We start from the raw sequence: 18,325 nt of genomic DNA, 5'->3' as shown, positions 1-18,325 counted from the left end.
TCTCTACCACGCTCGGAGCAGGAAATTACCATCACAAAAGTGGGATTCCATGCACTTGGCGGCATACCGGGTTGCATTGGTGCCATCGACTGCACCCATGTGGAATTGGTCGTCCCACATGCCATGGAGGCCCAGTACCGCAACCGAAAACAATTTCATTCCCTGAATGTACAAATGGTGTGTGACTCCAACAGGATCATTACACATTGTTGTGCCAGATTCCCTGGATCAACCCATGATTCTATGGTCTTGAGGAACTCTACTATACCACGCTACATGGAGCGACACGCAGGGAACAGATCCTCGCTACTCGGTGAGTCTCATTTCATGCATGATGATGTGGGGTATGTGATGCGGCAATGACCTGGCAGGAAAGGGGGGGGGGGTGTGCGTACGTAGCAATGGCATTCCACATCATACGTTTATCGTCCACATACAGGTGATGCTGGGTATCCACTGAAGAGATGGCTCCTCACACCAGTCCGGAACCCACGGGACCAGCATGAGGAGGACTACAACCATGCCCACTCACGTACCCGTGTAGTCATTGAACAGGCATTCGGCCTACTGAAGACTCGTTTCCGCTGCCTCAGCAGGTCTGGCGGGGCACTCCTGTACCGCCATGAGAAGGTTGCTAAGATGGTCATGGCATGTGTCATGCTCCACAACATGTGCGTACGTAGAAATGTGCCCATGCCCCCTGACGCAGAACTGCAAGCACCTGATGATGGTCATGATGAGGGTGGGGATGTGGCAGCACCTCAAGGAGTCTGCGAGGCACCGGAGGGCCGTGACATTCGTCAGCATCTCATTGATGCATGCTTCTAGCACTCACGCCTGGTGGCTGATACATGGACACGGGACTCGTGGCACTGTGTGTGTCTGGTACATGCACAATATGGACTGTACGCCTATGATGGCCTAGTACACAAAGATCATTGTCCACACATCTCATTGGTTGATCGTGCACTGTTTATGGCATATGTGATATCATGTTGAACACCCTATCGACCCGCCACCCAAGTGAGCCCAACACACCCCCTCCCCCCTCCTACCTCCCCCCCGAACACCAGTGTCCAAAGATGCTCATTGTCAGTGGGCTGTCGCTATTGCAAGCCCCCTCTGCGGGTGTCAGGGGCACCCCTGCCTGTGGAGCGCAGGTTCCTCCCAGATCTACGTTGGGGGCTGCCCTGGACGGAACTTGCAACGGATGATGTGTCTGCCTGCTCACGTCCATGCATGTCCCTAAGGGTTTGTGAGAGCTCAGTGAGCACACGGCGCACTGCGGCAAGTTCGGCACATACGTCTTTGGACGTCGCATGCAGTTCCCCCCTCAGGCTCTCGGTGCTTCTCTCCATTTGTGCCCTTAGTGTCTCTGTACTTCTCTCCATTTCTGCCCTGAGTGTCTCAGTTGATGTTTCTATGTCTGCCTTAGTGCGCCCACATTCATCGGCATGGTCCTTGAGGAGCGTGGCCAGTTGCTGCTGTTGCACGATTAACTGGTCGAGGGACTGTTGCCTCTGCTGGGCCATGGCCATTTGCGGGGGTGTCACAGAGGGGCTGTTGACCTCATGTTGCCTTGCCACAGGGCTTGTGGGGGATGGCCAGTCGTCGTCTTGTGGGTGCCCCTGCGTGGTATCCTCATGTTGTATGGGATGGGACAGACAGGGGGAATGGGACAGGCCATGGATGGATCTGACTTCGACATCCCCGTCTTCTGTGTCGGAGCATGCTGCCATCAATGGGGTGTCACCTATGGTGCTGCTGCCACCAGAGGCAGTGCCTTCTGTGGCATCCGTTGGGGGGACCTGTGGTGGTGGTGTTGTGGGCATGCTGGCTGCTGGGGTGCCTGTTGATGTTCCCTCCTCTGTGCTGCCACCTGATGTGTGCTGCTGCCGTGTCTTGATGCGTGCAGCTGAGGTGGAGGGTCTTTGGCCGTTGGTCTTGGCCCTCTTTGCAGGTGCGCTGGTAGGGGTGTCCTGATGCTCGTCGTTTGGATCAGACCCTGTGGTGGAGTAAAGGAGGGTGAGGGTTATTAATGGGTCTGTGGGTATTGGAATGGCATTGTATCACATGCATTGGGGTGGTACCTGAGGGTGATTTGGGTCGGGGCCTTGGAGGTGCTTTCATTTGTGTGTGGAGTGAGGGTGCAGTTGTTTGGCAGCCTGCAGTTAGGGTGTGCCTGCTGCACGTGTAGTGGGTGTTTTAGGGGTTTTTAATTATTTATGTATTTATTGTGAGTTTTAAAGTGCGCTATCAGGGCGATGTGTGTGGACGTTCTCCTGGACATGTGTTTCTGTTGCACTATGTGGACACATGGTACTTCACATGATTGGACATTGTGGATTTAGCATTGTTTTATCTGGCCCACCTACCTGAATCTTCGGATGTCTGCACTCCTTTCTCCATCCCTCCGACTCCCTCTATGCTCTCCATTCCGATGGTGGAGGCACAGATTTCTTCCCAGGGGGTCAACTTGATGGGTGATTCAGGACCTCCCCCGGTGGCTGTGGCAATGTTGCGGTTGGCAGAGAGTATGCTGCGGACGCGTATCCGCAGGTCGTCCCATCGCTTTCTGCATTGCTGTGGGTTGCGGGGTGCGGTCCCCACCGCACTTACCCGCTGTGCCACCAGAGCCCATATGGCCTTCTTGTTCGCAAGTGCCGTCCTGGTCATTTGCGTGGAGAAGACGACGGCAGCATTCTCCTGGAGGGTCTCTGTTAGCACGGTGAGTTCCTCACGGGAGAAGTGGACCTGCCGCTTGCGGTCGCACGCTTTCTTCGCTACTTTTCCCATTTTTCTTGGTTTCGCTAGGGTGGATGACGGGTTGGGGTGTGTCTCGGGGTAGTGTTTTTAGTGGTTGTGTGGTTTTTGTGGTTTTATAGGTGTACGGCGGGATGTTTCCCATTCCGGGCCCATGTTTTTACTTCCGTTTCCGTATATTTCCGGTCACCGTACTTTCCGGTAGGCGCACTCTGCGGTGTCCGCTGTGATGGGTGGCGGTATTGCACCTAGGGCGCCGTACGGCGGCGGTGTGGGCCGTTTTGGGGTCATTTCCGCCATCGCGGACTTTGCACTTCCGCCATGCCGTGGTGCTCGTGCCCGATGGGTCGGAATGGGCCGCACTTTGCTCCTTCGTGCAATGGCGGAAACGCTATTTACGCTGTTGCGGTCCGGTCAGTCACTTTCCGCCAGGGTCGTAATGAGGGCCACTGTCACTTTCACAGAGAAGAAATTCCCCCGCATATCAGCCTTTGTCCTGCCCAGGGGCAGTCCAGCGCCGAAATGCAGGCAATTCTCCTCTGAACAAGAGTACCATCAGTAACCCCATACACATGTTTCAGCATTGTTGGGCATCATCAGTGAGATGAAACTCTTGCCTCTCTAAGAACAGTGAATCAGGGGTCCACGTCTGGATCGCCCTGTTAACTTAGGGTGAAACCCAAAGTTAATTTATGCAAAACAAAGGGGTGTCTGGGAATCTCTCTACCAGCACGAACACAGTCCAATGACCTGTTCCTGGGTGAATAACCCCTGGGAGAGACTCTACCAAGTCTTTAGCTCACTGTCCCTTTCACAGAGAAGAAATTTCCCCGCATATCAGCCTTTGTCCTGCCCAGGGGGAGTCCAGCGCCGAAATGCTAGGCAATTCTCCTCTGAACAAGAGTACCATCAGTAACCCCATACACATGTTTCAGCCTTTAAGAAAGTAGACATCCGTTTTGCAAATGCTTTAGAAAAAAGCACACATTGTTAATCACTGGGTAGGCTCTGCAAAACAAGGGGACATAAATGCAAAAGTTCTTTATTAGAGAAGCTTGTAACAAATATGAAACTAACATTAAACGTGTTACTCATCTTTATCAAGCATGTAATTATACACAAGGGCACAGCCTAACAACGGAATACGACAAAATACTATCTTACACAGAATGTGCATATATATGCTGTGTATGCACATTTTAAACTATGCATACACAACCTAAGCTGATCATCAAGAATGAGGCTGAATGTGTGCAGGTTGTGCTATGCAAACTGTGAATGGCACATTAAAAATGCAGTTGAAAAGCAACATAAGAGGAGAATCAACAAAAGCGAACCACAATTCACAAAGAATATCTGTTGACAAATGCGATCTCAGTGTTGTTACAGGGCTGTGCTTCAACCACACTCACTGCTCAGAGCAGCCTTTCCTAGATATGGAAGTTGGAGGTGCAAGGCCAACACTCACAAAGGCATAGGCTGGAAGGAGACCTTTGAATAAAGGTGTGAGAAGACTATTAACGTGAGCAGGCCCCCATCCCTCTGTTCGAGTGATGTTTATAAGCACATCTCGGCTTGCAGTGCTCAAAGGCCCACGACTGGAAATATAGATTTCTTATTTGCACCCCTAATTCGGCGGAGGGAACAGAGGTCTGAGCAGATATTGTTCTGACTTGCGAATTACCTTGCACCTGGCATGCACCACTTCAGACATTGCACAGGGGAAACCTGTGACAGGGAAAGCACATTTCTGGCCGCGCTCTTTCTGGATCAGGACTGTGGGCGACACACAAATACATATGTTATGTCCCTCCAGAAATCATGTGCGTCTTAGAAGCGCATTACATGTGCAGCATGATTTACACATGCCAACCTTCATCAGAGATCGAAGTGTACGAAAAGAAGTAGTGGACCCTGCTGGCCTGTCATTGCCACGCCCCCTCCCACACGCAATCCAAACCCCCCAAAAAAACACACCTGCTATTTAAGGGAATGTTGAGTGCAGTGCACTGAAGTGCAACTGTCTACACTTTTATTTTAAAAGTAAACCATTCTGCAACAGTTTCTTTTTAAAATAAAATATAGGAACAGTGAAACTTAAAAAAAAAATAAGTGTAGGAGCACCGCTATCAACCGCTTCCGCCCACCTCGGCCACTGACTTCCCTAGTGAATATGTACAGATGGAAATAGTGTCTGCTTAGTAACTTGCATGCAACAACAACAAAGAGTTGATGACTGCAAAGTATAGAATTAATCTTAAACCTCTGGCAATTGCTCTGGACAACCCTCTAGATCATCATCCATTGCCTGCCAAACCATTACAGAAAGAGGAAAGACCATATCATATGAAAATCAGGCTTGGTCCCATCCCCAAAGTGGCAGTTCAGCCCGAATTGCTAGGTCACATCCCTTCTGCATAAAACCACAAGCATCCCCAGACATGTTTTGGCCTCATTGGGTATCATCACTGAGGAGTAGCTTGGGTCTCTATGCCCACCAGGCATGGGACCCACGTCTAGTCATACCCTACCCACTCGGGGTGACAAAGCAACAGCAAAGAGGTGATGGTTGGAAGGTTTAGACGTGGGTCCTAAGCTGTACCAGGGATTCCCCTGATATTCCACTGATAATGGCAATGGACAACACATACAGCAGCATTGAACTACCCTTGCCTGTCATCACAGGCACTCACCAAGTGCCCCCTCCTCTTTTCATGGCCCTTCCAATCCCCTCAATTGCTTTTTCTCTCCCTGGTCTGCTCCTTACCATTACCCCATACCACTGTTTGGTTAGTGTGATGTATTTTCTTCTCCGAGGTGGACTTGATTGAAATGTGAGTCCTGAAATTCCAGAGTTTTGTTGCATTAAATCTGATAACCTTAACGCTCTCTCATTGAATGATTTTTCACTGAATTTCAAGGGTTTTTCAATACCATCGTTTCCTCAGGGCCCATTAGCCTTGGTCTTTGGCCAATGCCAATGTATATGTTGTACCAATAGTTTTCTTTTGGTCCATCTAGAGATGGTTCAGCCATGGCCAGTGGCCACGGCAGAGCAGGTTCTATAGTTTCTAGATCTCTTACTTGCTATGGTCTTTGGCCAAGGCCTCTGTAAGTGTTGCACCAATATCTTTCTTATTGCCCCCACCCAATAGATGTAGGCACTGCAGATATTAAACCTTTTTTTTTTCTAATTCCTTAGTCCCACAATAATCTTCACAGTAATCATTTACAATAAAATAAATGTTATGCCTCTGGCAGTGCCCACTGTCTATTTTAGAAAACTACCATCCCACTAGCCATGGCCTACGGACGTGCCCACTTTATATTTTATAACAGTTGCACATTCCCATTGATCACCCCAATAATACTATATACCTCATAATGCCATTTTCAATGGCATTGTAAATCCCTTCTCTTCTAATAAATATGTCATCTTGGGCTTTGCAACGGGAACACGCCGAGTTAAACGGTTCCTGATTTCCCTAATGAGTTGAATATCATGCTATACATTTCTGACCTTAACTGATCAGGGAATATGTTTCATTGAATTTCAAGGGTTTTGTTATTCCATATATGTTTACCGCACTACTGGCCATGGCCAGTGGGCACGGCCAAAGACCATGACCACTGTATATTTGAGAACAGTGCTAGACCACTAGCCCTGGCATTCAGCTGTGCCCACTGTACATTTTAAAACAATACCAGACCACTAGCCATGGCCCTCAGCTGTACCAACTCTATTTTTTACAACACGTGCAACCCATCACTCAAAGAAATGACCGGGTGGAAGAATAACATATGCCCAGATACTTTTGCCCCATTGCAAAAATCAAAAGCTGGCACCCATGAATATATGCACAGTAAGTGAACATATATCCTAAAGTGCAACTTACTTACGAATGTAATTCAATTGAGCTTCCGCTTAGAAGAAGGTTCTCAAGAAGAGGTGTTGCCAGGGGTGGGAGGTGGGGCTGAGGGGGCTATAGCCCCGGGTCTTTCGGTTGAAGCCCTGTATAGAAGCTCAGGGGCTACAACCAAAAGTCTAGCTAGTCCTGAGTCCCAACACTCCCGACATTAGCGTAGATCCAGATCTTTTCCAGACCTAGCAACAACCCTGTTTGCAAGACAAAATAGCAATGGACTGTAATAAAAGTAATGAACACCAGAAAAATAACTTGAGAGAGGTTTGTTACAATAAATATGCTGGCAAATTGTAAAACGTGCTCACCTTTTAAACCCAGGAATCTGTGGTGAAAACAAAATCCCAAAAGGAGACATGTGCTTGTGGTCTTGTGGGTAAGCATCTGCACAGGGAACATGACAACCTGAGTAAAATCCTGGTAGCCAAATACTTGAGCAAGCTTGCCAACCAAAAAAAAACAAGGTGTTGCATCCACCCTCTGAAAAAATGATATGCTGTCCACCCACATGTGCACTTTACTTGTGCCCTGAAAAGCAGCCACAATCAGGGGAAAATAACTGCACCAGTGTCCAGGACTGCAACCTCTCTTGCCACATCCTGGGCAAATACTCATGGCTTACTTGCCCTCTCATCATTTCGCCTCTCTGCCCCCATGTCTGGTTTTCAACAATATTCTGCTGTATAAATATAACTTGAAAAGTACACATACCATAACATCACTCAAATATATAAATCCTTATAGAACTAAGTTAGGTATAAAGTGTACCATTGTGGCATTTTCCCCCCATCTTGACTGGGAGACCACAATACCAGAATGCAATTCAGCAAAAGGCATATAAATGGCCTCTCAGAGCTCTAAGAAAGCACTGGGAACAAGGAATATCTTTAAACATGTAGATATATATATTCAATGAAAAAACGTAGTTGAGGGGACGTTATGGTTAAGCTGCATTAACAAAAACCAATGAAATTCAATGGAAAAACGTTGTTACAGGGACGTTATGGTTACAGGTAAAACCGAAAAACCTCAGAAATTCGCCAGTTATGGTAAGCTAAGCAGCCACAACTCACACCACAATCGTGCACTACTAAGACACCGAGGGCATCAAAGATGACATCACACATCATTGATGACATCAGTGATGGCATCAAATATCTGGCTCACTTATTTTTGTTCACTGAAATATCTAGGCCAGGTGGTTTTGTTCAATGACATTCAGAATATAAAAAATCAAAAGGTGCTGTATATCTAGAAGTTAACCTTGTCATATGTTCTTAAAGTACTTTCCTTAGAGTTTGGTCTCAGCTCATGGTGCACATACATGGAGCAATAGCAGGCCTCTAACACACAATTCATTTGTATACATGAAGATACACTTTAATGCTATTAACATTTTCTGATGATGCTGTTTCTTTCTTCCTTACTTTAGTTTCTCTATATGTGCCTCTGTATACATTGTGAGTCTTCATATGTATTGTTTGTACTAGCACAAGTGTGTCGTAAGTCTTGAATTGTTGTCTAGTTATGACATGTTTAACATTACACAACCACCCCTGACATCTTGTTACCAACATTATAAACACAACCCCTTGTAGGGACTTTTCATCAAAATTTATTTCACATGTGATGTCATCAGTGATGTCATCAATGACATTTGTGATGTCATTTTTGATGTCCTGGATGTTAGTCTCAGCAGTGCACGCTGGTGGCGTGAGTTATGGTTGCTTAGCTTACCATAACTGTCGAATTTCTGAGGTTTTTTGGTTTTACCTGTAACCATAACGTCCCTGTAACAATGTTTTTCCATTGAATTTCATTGGTTTTTATTAATGCAACTTAACCATAACGTCGCCTTAACTACGTTTTTTCCATTGAATTTCATAGGTTTTTACTAGAACAACTTAACCATAACGTCCCTTTAACAAACACTTTTCGTTGAATTTCATAGGTTTTTATTAGTGCAACTGAACCATAAAGTTCCTTTAACAAAGTTTTTTCATTGAATTGTATAGGTTTTTATTGGTGCAACTTAACCATAACGTCCCTTTAACAAACATATTTCATTGAATTTCATAGGTTTTTATTAGTGCAACTTAACCATAACGTCCCTTTAACAAAGTTTTTTCATTGAATTTCATAGGTTTTTATTAGTGCAACTTAACCATAACGTCCCTTTAACAAAGGTTTGTCAGTGAATTGTATAGGTTTTTATTAGTGCAACTTAACCATAACGTCCCTTTTACCAAGTTTGTTCAGTGTACTTCATGGGATTTTACCAGTGCATGCTATTTTCCTACAACTTACTAATATCATACGTACCCAATATAGCAACATTTGTGTGCAATTTGCAAACGTTCACCTTAAAACTCTGCCATTTCCCACCTTGTAGCATAATTTTTAACACTTCTATACACTTTTTGCAACTTTTTCAACTGATTTTCCATCCGTAGATGTCCACAAACATCTGACTTCATCGTGGACATTCCGGACAGTGCCACGTGACCATACACTGGTGCGTGGCATGATGACATGTCCGAGAACGTGTCTGCACTTCACGATCAGATCCGTGCTTCGCGGTTCGGAACTGCGTTTTCTACTGATCTAGGAACTTTCAACTTCAGAATTTTCCTTGCACAGCTCCTACACCTATTCTTACTCATTGTCCATTAACATTCTAGTACACCTTACATACTTGGAAGCATTGTATTATTATTGTATTTAGTTTTTTTAAACTTTTTAACAATTCTTCAACAGATAGTTTTCTCATGTTTCCAAATATGACATAACACAAAATTAATTACATTTAAAAGGATAAGTAGAGAAGAGAAGTGGATATGCATGGACCTATGATCATTTTGGCATTCTTTAGTTGAATAGATAAAGGTTCGTCCAAACACATAAATCTTCAAAGTGTTAGACGACTCCATAACTTTAGTTGTTCAGAGATCATTAGAGCCCAGATTTCCCATCTCTTTTTGACATTTTGTCTAGATAATTCACTATGGCACATATTAGCATATTATTTTGACCAACTAAAAGTGCATACCATCAGTCATCCATATTGTCATTATTTGGGGCAAATTTTCCCAGGGCAACAGTTTGCTCTGTTTATAAAGCTAAGCAATCAGCTACCAAATGTCTTAACGTTTCCACGTGGATTCCACAGTGCCGGCATAGGTTGTTGTTCATTTTGTTATCTTGCATTTGCCATAACCTCTCTTTTGTCAGCGGCAGGTTCAATCGTAGATGCAAGAACTGGTCACGATGTGGTCTCGACAGAAACTGTTGCAGATATTTTGGAACATGATTTACCAGATGGATGTCGCTTATTGATGTCATCACTGATTTTAACTTAGACCGATCATCCAGAGTCTTACTCCAATCACTCTGGCTCCCCTTTCTTTTTACTGCACAGGGATTTGAATGCAAGAGGTTGATGGAGGCGCCTATGTGGGTCAGGTTATTTAAGATTTTAGTCACCCAGTCCTTTAGTAGACCATTATAAGTATAGTTTTCGGGGTTTCTTTCAATATTAGGTACGGACAGCTTGTGTTGGTTCCGACATCGCCGAAATAAGGTAAGAGATTTCCATAGGACCATGGCACTGAGCAATTCTAACTTCAGCTCATATCTCACTGCTACTATAGAGATGTTCAACAGGAGGCATAAAACCTTCTTCCAAAATTTCCCTTCAAGCAGGATCCATATCCTATAGTCGATGTTTAGGCCTGCTTCATAGCCAAAGGTAACAAATGGTATGATTTTCGGTTGATAGAACTGGATCACCGGTAAAAGTGTACATTTTTCATATTTACAGTGCAGTTTTGCACCTTGAAGGGCAGGTGTGTTTGCTTTCATTTTCAAGGCATTAAACCACTTCCATTCTCTTATTGAAGTATTGAAACAAATCCCCAAATATCAGATGGTTTGAGTTCTTTGGACTTGTTTGGAAGCATCAAACCATTTAAAGTTCTTCAGTTTAAGTATGTGTCCAAACTGGATAGTACACGTTGGAGGCCGATTTGAGTAGAGTGAACAAGCACTCTCAGGTTCTGTCTGATCTTTAATAGCTTCACCAACCCCCTCCTCACCTGATGCCTTTAAGGTTGAGGTATCGTCTGTATCTGTGTCCCCAGAGTCGTCCGAAGCTCTTTCCTTCTCTGTCTCCAATTATCGCTGGGCTTCATACACGTCCTTTTCCCCTGTTTGGAGTGATGGGAGTGAGCGCCACCAGAGGCCACTTTGCCAGAGGGGCAGCTTGCCTGGCAGCGGGGTCCCCGGGGAGCCCACCCCAAGTCAGGGAAAAGCTTTGCCGAAAAACCCTGGCAGATGGTTATGGCTGAATGGACTACGAATCCCAGAATGCACCTTGTAGTTGATTAAGTGTTCCATGTTATCTCCGGGAGAAGATCTGAATGCTTGAATAACACGGACAGATGGAAACTCGGAGTCTGGAGGTGAAAGGAAGAGTAGCGTGGCGTGCACCTCGTGAAGGATAGAACGAGCGTGCACAGGGAAAAAGGGGAATACAGGAGGTAGGCGAAGTAGAAGGCACAAGGAGTACGAGCCGTCTGAGAACGGCAGAAACGAAGGATATGCCGTGTGGGAGCGGCAAAAGAGAACACACACAGGAGCACTGGATTACCTTCCGTAGCACTGGAAGTTGCAACGCAAATGCCTTACTCGCTTCCTGGAAGATATAGGCCGAAATGACTTCAGTGCGCAAGTGTTACATCTCCCGCACCGAGTGCAGCTTGTACAGGTGCTGTTTCTCCGCCCTCGAACACTGTCTCTCCCACTACCCCACATACTCACCTTGGCTCACGTAACCCAGTGCCCTTCGCCCATCCTGTTGGATCGCAGCAAAGCAGACCCGGCGTTTATCGCCCCTCCCGTTCTTGGCAGCTAAACTGGAGGTTGACATCTCGCTACAACGCAAAGCGTTGCCCACGGAGACCCGCGCGTCACGGATCACGTGATCGTCCTATGCACAGCAACGCTCCAGTGTCACGTATCACGTGACCCCTGACAAGGTATAAATAACTTCCGGAAACAAGGAGCGTTGCTTCACAGCTGTTTCCTTCCTGGATCACGTGACGCTGAATTCTACGTTTGGACTTACGGATTGTTTTTCTCGACCACGCTTTTGTTACACGGATTGCTTCGCCTTACCCTTCTGCTAACCGAACTTTGATTCTCCAGTTGCCGAACCACGATTTGCTCCACGGACTGTTTTTGCCTCATCCTACTGTACTAACTTTGGTCCTCTTGTTTACCCGACTACGGCATCGTCCCTGGATACCCTACGGATCACGTCTGTCTGTTTGATAGCCCGGCCTCTGGCCCCACGCTAGGTGTTTACCTATCCGGTTCCTGCCCCGGGGTCCAGTCCTTCCCCACACCTCTGGGCCACCTTTGTACACATAGGTAAGCAGAGCTGAGTTGCCTGTGTTCTTCTGTTATCCTGCCTGTGTTGTGCATAACTGCCTAATCCTTTGCCTTACAGCGTTCAAGGGGTTCTTCCGGCTGTTCCCGAATCGGCTCGACGGACTACCACCTTTGGCCTCAAAGACCGCACAGCCAGTATTTCTGGTGTTGTCTGTGTGGTACTTGGGGACGGAGGTATTCATACTCTGCACGACCATCAAGTCCATAACAGCAAGGCACTCCTGGGAAATTAGTCCTTCCTCTATTTCTCATGGTGACATGGCCGGCAAGCATCTAACATCTATACCGCGTACAGCGTTCTCAGGTAGTAGTCCTTCCTCTATTTCCTCCATATTCTCCATGGCAGGCGAGCCGTGAGTTTCCATTCCATGGTCGGCGAGTCGTGACAAGCACTATATCATCTGCGTATGTCACCCACCCAATCTCTTGCATTCTGTGAGTGCTTCTGGTAAATCTGCAATGTAGAGCTTAAAAATGAAGGCAGCCAGCGGACAGCCCTGCTTAACGCCTCTTTCTGTAATGATGTTTTCAAACAGGTCACCATCGTTGTTTAAGCAAACGTTTATTGAGGTGTTTGTGTGAAATTGAATTAACATCTGCAGCATGTCAGGAGGGCATTTCATTAGTTTGCCCCACAGAAGTGCTCGATCAGCTCTATCAAAGGCCTGACGGAGGTGCATGAAGACCAAGAACAATGGTCTATTTCTCACAATGTTTTAGGAAGAGCGTTTCAATAAACGACGCCCACTGAGTCTTATGTTTATTTAATGCCAAATTCGTGAGACCATCAGGTCCTGGAGCTCCAGAATTTTTCAATTTTGTGATATGTTCTTCAATCTCTGAGCTGTTGTAATGAAAGTTCCAAGGCACTGAGGGGTCTAGGTATTTCGTCGAATTATATGTGGAATTTGCTTTGAAGACAGTTGAGAAATGATGCATCCAAGCCTTCTCACGAACACCAGCTACCATATTGCCAGCTAGGGATCCTGATCCAGCATTTATAATGGCCCAAGTATCTCGCCTTTTCCTTGTGCAATTAATCTGAACATCGTTTTGGCTTGCTCTTGTTCACGATGATTTTTTAGCATTAACAGCCAATTCCAATATTGTTGTTGCAGCTTCTTTTTTCCTGTCTCGAAATTGACATTAGAGTTTTTGATATCCCTCTGGCGCTTTTTCTTTTTGTCGTTTATTTTCTGCTATGTGGATATTTGTGTTTGTGCTTATTACTGCAATACCCATTTGTCAGTTGTTTATATTGAGCGAGTAGCGGCGTGTACTCAGTGTTTCAGTCATTAATCAAGGATTCTGCATCTAATATTGTAGTGATGTTCTTAATCTCTGCTGGTCGAATTCTAAGGTGATTGAGTCCTTGATTTAACTCAAGAGGGGTATTGTAGCATTGGGTTCTGTAAAATATCTTTGTGGTCCATTGAATATTTACGGCATTGTGATCACTAGGCTGCATTTCGAGAATGTCCAGTGTGTTCATTTTTGCAATTAGGTCACATGTTAGTTAAAGAGCTGGATCCCAATCTGATAATTGCAGAGGTCCTCACGGAAGCAACTCAAAACCAGATGGTGTTTATCACATGAATATAGGTAGCCCCCTGCCAACACGGAACTACCATTCATTTTGAGGAGGAGACAGTTTCCAATCAAACTTGCCTTTAGAATCAGCATTAGCATTAGCAAGTCACAATGTCAACCTTTCAAAAAAGTTGGACTATTCCTTCCAGAGCCAGTGTTCAGCCACGGACAACTTTATGTTGCAATGTCTCAAGTTCGTACATCATCGGATGTCAAAATTAAGATGCTTCAAGGTTCCAAGCAAAGAAAGATACTACCTAGCAGTGTAAGATATTTCCAAAAACATTGTTTCAATGAAAGAATCTTCAAATAAATATATACGTTATGTCAGTTATGTCAGTTATTTAGTTGCAATGTACTAATATATATACCACATAATATATTAACATTCTGAAAATGTCTTCCTTTAAGCACTTTAGGCCGCCTACACCGGTTTTTACACTAGTATAACATATTAGCATCTAGGAAATTATGAACATTGACAAATGAATCATAGGTTTCGATAGTACGCCTATTTGGCTGTGCTTACATGTGATGGAGGAGTCAGAAGCGTCGTTAGGCAATGCTTCTGGAGGAGCTGTTCTACTGCTATGAGTGCCCTACTCTTCTCTGACATCACTTTTGGCACACATGTCCTCTTTATACACACCAGCCTTCTGCAAGGTCCTACGTTTCGCTGACATTCAGTGGCCTCCCTGAAAACATATCTGGACTGAGAGCGCAGTGTCACAAGACACAGAAACACACAGGTCAGGACAACTAAAGGGACAGTTCTGACATTGTTCTTGGGCACATAGACTGCAGTGGGCACAATTTGGACAACAAGGTGCAGGACGTTTCCTGGTACACACAGTGTACTGTTTAACTTTTGAGCACTATTGGAAAATGAAATACCCCGTCTTCTTTTGTTTTTATAATTTTCAATACTGTCTACTCGCACAAATGTAATAAAACAAATACATAACCAGGTTACACGTCACTAGGGGAAGTATTAGATTATGCTTTTCCAATCCCATTTTCTTAGCTCCCTACTCCCTACTTCCTTGTTTCTCTGCTCCCATCACCATGTTCTTCCTCCATAATTGTAAAGCACTCAGTTGTTTCTTCGAAGCTAGGTCTGCACTCAATAGAAACCTTAATATTAGTAATAATAAATAAGACAAGACGGCTGGCAAGAGTTGGAAAGAGGTACAATTGCTGTCACGGAGTAAACAGTGGATTTAATTATTTATTTATTGGGCATTTGTAAGGCGCTTATACAGCAAGAATTGTGGAGCAAGGTGAAATAATGGAGAAAAGGAGGGGGCGGAGAAAAATGAGAGATGATCAAATCAGAATATTAAAGAAATTATGAAGAAGGGAGGGAGAAGAGGCAGAACAGGTAGAAGGTACATTGAGGGATGTAAGCAGACGTGGCTACATAGAGAACGTGGGGCATGTAGGGGCGCTGTAGGGAGATGAGATTCTTCAGAGAATGAGATGAGAATTAACTACTGAACAGTGCAGGCGAGTGCTGGAGCCGTCCGAACTGTGGAAGGATAGAGAGGGAAGACGGGTGGTCGGAGACATAAACAGGAAGAAAAGGATCCTCTGAGTGATGACCTCGAATTGCTGAGGGGTCAGAGGTGGCAGTCAGGGGAAAGGGTAGGGACAGCAGGGAAGGAATTCAGTCTAGCACAGGCATTGTAATGGCTATGTACTCTCATGGAAATGGAGATGAACATTATGTATATATCGTGGCAGTGGATGTTAAGCGACTATATAGTGGGGAACCCACCATATTCAACCCCTGAAATTATTCTGGTGTGCAATGTCCCTTACCACTCAGTAGTTAGGTTGTTTCTGCAGGATTCCCAAACTGTCTGAGTGAAAGCTGGGCCACGCAGATCGAAACGCATGGACTGAAGCATGCCCTCAATCTGGGTCTGCTGGCCAACCGTTGTCTACCTGTGCCGGGCAGCAAGCACATGCAGTCCCAGTGATGAGGAATGGTGGGGTCGCTCCATTGCTGCTACCAGCTGCACCTATTCCAGGCCCAGCACCATTAGAGCCTCCTCCACTACTTCCTGCTCGCCCGAAGGCCCGCCCACTCAGCCCACGTGGTGTGTGAGCACCACAGCATGCTATTCACGCCTTTCACTGGCCAGGCCCTCTTGCTCAGATGCCTCTATTTAATGCCCATAGGGCTCATACACTTCTCTTTTGTCAACAGTGGAGTTTCCAGTCACTAGGGAAGGTGTGGGCGGGGTATTGGCATCATATTAGGTTATTAGCACATTGACTTCATAATGTCCACATAATAAAATTAATAATAATAATAATATAATGATAATACTATAATAGTGTTGTATATAATTTGGCACGCCAAACCCACCCTGCTTAAAGATCAGTAATAATAAATGTTAATATTACCAAATGTAGCAATACTCGATTTATTGCCCTCAGAAGGATAAACGGATGTGTCAATTCAGCCAGGATTCAAACCTGTGATAGCACACACAGATATGCCACACAGATATCCCACGAAGCTGCTAGTTCAGTTATCGGCATTCATTCAGATAATAAGCACCAGCATCAGTCTCAGATTGGAGGACCATAACTATCCTCTTTTTTTCTATATAGGTTTTGGAGCGAATTCTCTCAAGACAGCTGAACAGCTTTGTGTATCACAATAATATCCTGGGCCCCCTGCCAGTTTGGTTCCATCCCTGTTTGCAGTACTCAGGAAGCAACAGTGTAAACCTGGATGAGGGCTGGCGCATGCTGGATAACGGTGCTTGTCTCGTAATTTCGCTGGATTTCTAAGCAGGCCTTTTATACCATGAATGGTGGGCTTCTTCCTAATAGGGTTACAGGGGTTGGGTGCCGACCTGGTTCTTTTCTTTCCTCTGGGATTACCGCCGATTGGTCAATAGAAACTGTCAGTCTACCTCTTGTGGGGCCTGTTGATGTTCTTTAGGGGAAAACCTGCTGTCAATATAGTTCAATCCATGCTTGGACCCACTCCAGTCTCCAGCAGATGGGTTCCCCCATGTACCAGTGTGTCGATGACACTGAGTTGTACCCATGGGTATCCTCTTTTGCTTCTCCTAAAGCTCGGTCTCCAGAGGATAAATCCTTGGTTGGTAGCTCATTTCATGAAACCTAACACTTCTGAAACCAAATGCCTTCTGTTCCCTTACTCCAACCTCCTCACATCTCCTCAACATGTCTGGTTGCACGTATAGTGTACATTTGGTACATCTTTCTCTCTGTCCGCTGCTAAACCTTTGGGGTTCTCTTGTTATATTCCTGCTTCTGATTTGTATTCATTAGATGCAACTTGGGTTCTGTCTCGCCTTTTCACTGGGATCTCAGTGCTGCACGGTCTGCCCTAATTCTTCCTTAAGTTTCTAAAGCGGTGCCCCTTCCGACAGGCAGACATGTTTTGGGTGGCAGTCTTCCCCGGGCTGCTTAAACCATGTGAGGACCACCACACTGGTTCTCTTTGCATGCCGCAATGTGGATTACGCTGTCCCACAAGTAAAATGCATGTAGCTTGCTAAACTCCACACGTCTGCTGGGTCTCATGGCCTAGAAGGACAGGATTCATTCCAACTAAAGATTGCTGGGTGCCACAGAGTGTCCACTCTCAAACGGGCAATTTCTTGGTGTGCTGTATTCTGCTCGAACCATTTCCCCATCGAGCTGTGTCAAGCTTCTGACTGGCCCTCTTAAGACTATGTTCCAAAACCTGGATCGGAGGCAGGACTTCACAGAGACCAGTCTCGGGAGGATAGGTCAGGGACAATTGCTTGACTTGGCAGCAAGACGACTCAGAGCAACACAGGTTCGATCCTCGATTCGCGCTTAGAAACCTCTGGGTATTAAGCACACTATAAATAACCAATCATAATCATTTGCATCTTCAATTTCACTGGCAATTTGCCATTTACCTGCCACTGGTTTTGTCATTGTTTTCAAATACATTTCTGCTCTATTGTGTACATGTAGACCGTGTATTTGTGCGGAGCTGTGGTTTATTTCGAGATTCTGCGCACACTGGATCAAATATTCTAATATATCAAATGAAAACGAATAATAACTTCAATAGGTCCTCATTGCAGGTTTTAGCTGCATGTGTGGTTCACCCAAGTCTACTCTGAAAGTTTGTATCAGAGCCTCGCGCATTCAGTCTAATTCCAGCTGTTGTAAGCATGGTGTGCCAGACAGTTTGAGTAAGCCTGGCGTGTTTGAGAAAAACATTTCTAAATGATGTGCTGTGGTTTTTGGTAGATTGTGTGGGCGAAAACCGACATATGCCGACACATTAAATCAACAGAATTACTCATAATAAAGCTAGTTTCACATCCTATGGCGTGCTTGTTCAACTCTTTCAGGTGTAGTTTAGGGAGCTATGGTGTCAATCAGCTGCGTCATGATGCAGAAAGGGCTTTGCATTGGTTCATTAGTTTAAAGTTCCACGTCCTACCTTTCTTTTCTCTGTATCTCCCTGTCGTCCATGTCTTTACAGCAAGTCTTCCCTCATCAAGCGTCATTAGTGAATGCAGCATTATATGTGCCCGTTTCATCGTTTCCACCTACATATTCCCACGAGG

This window comes from Ambystoma mexicanum, chromosome 3p (genome assembly GCF_040938575.1).
Source record: "Ambystoma mexicanum isolate Mex_15411 chromosome 3p, UKY_AmexF1_1, whole genome shotgun sequence".
NCBI lineage: Eukaryota > Metazoa > Chordata > Amphibia > Caudata > Ambystomatidae > Ambystoma > Ambystoma mexicanum.
Note: the sequence above shows the minus strand (reverse complement) of the source record.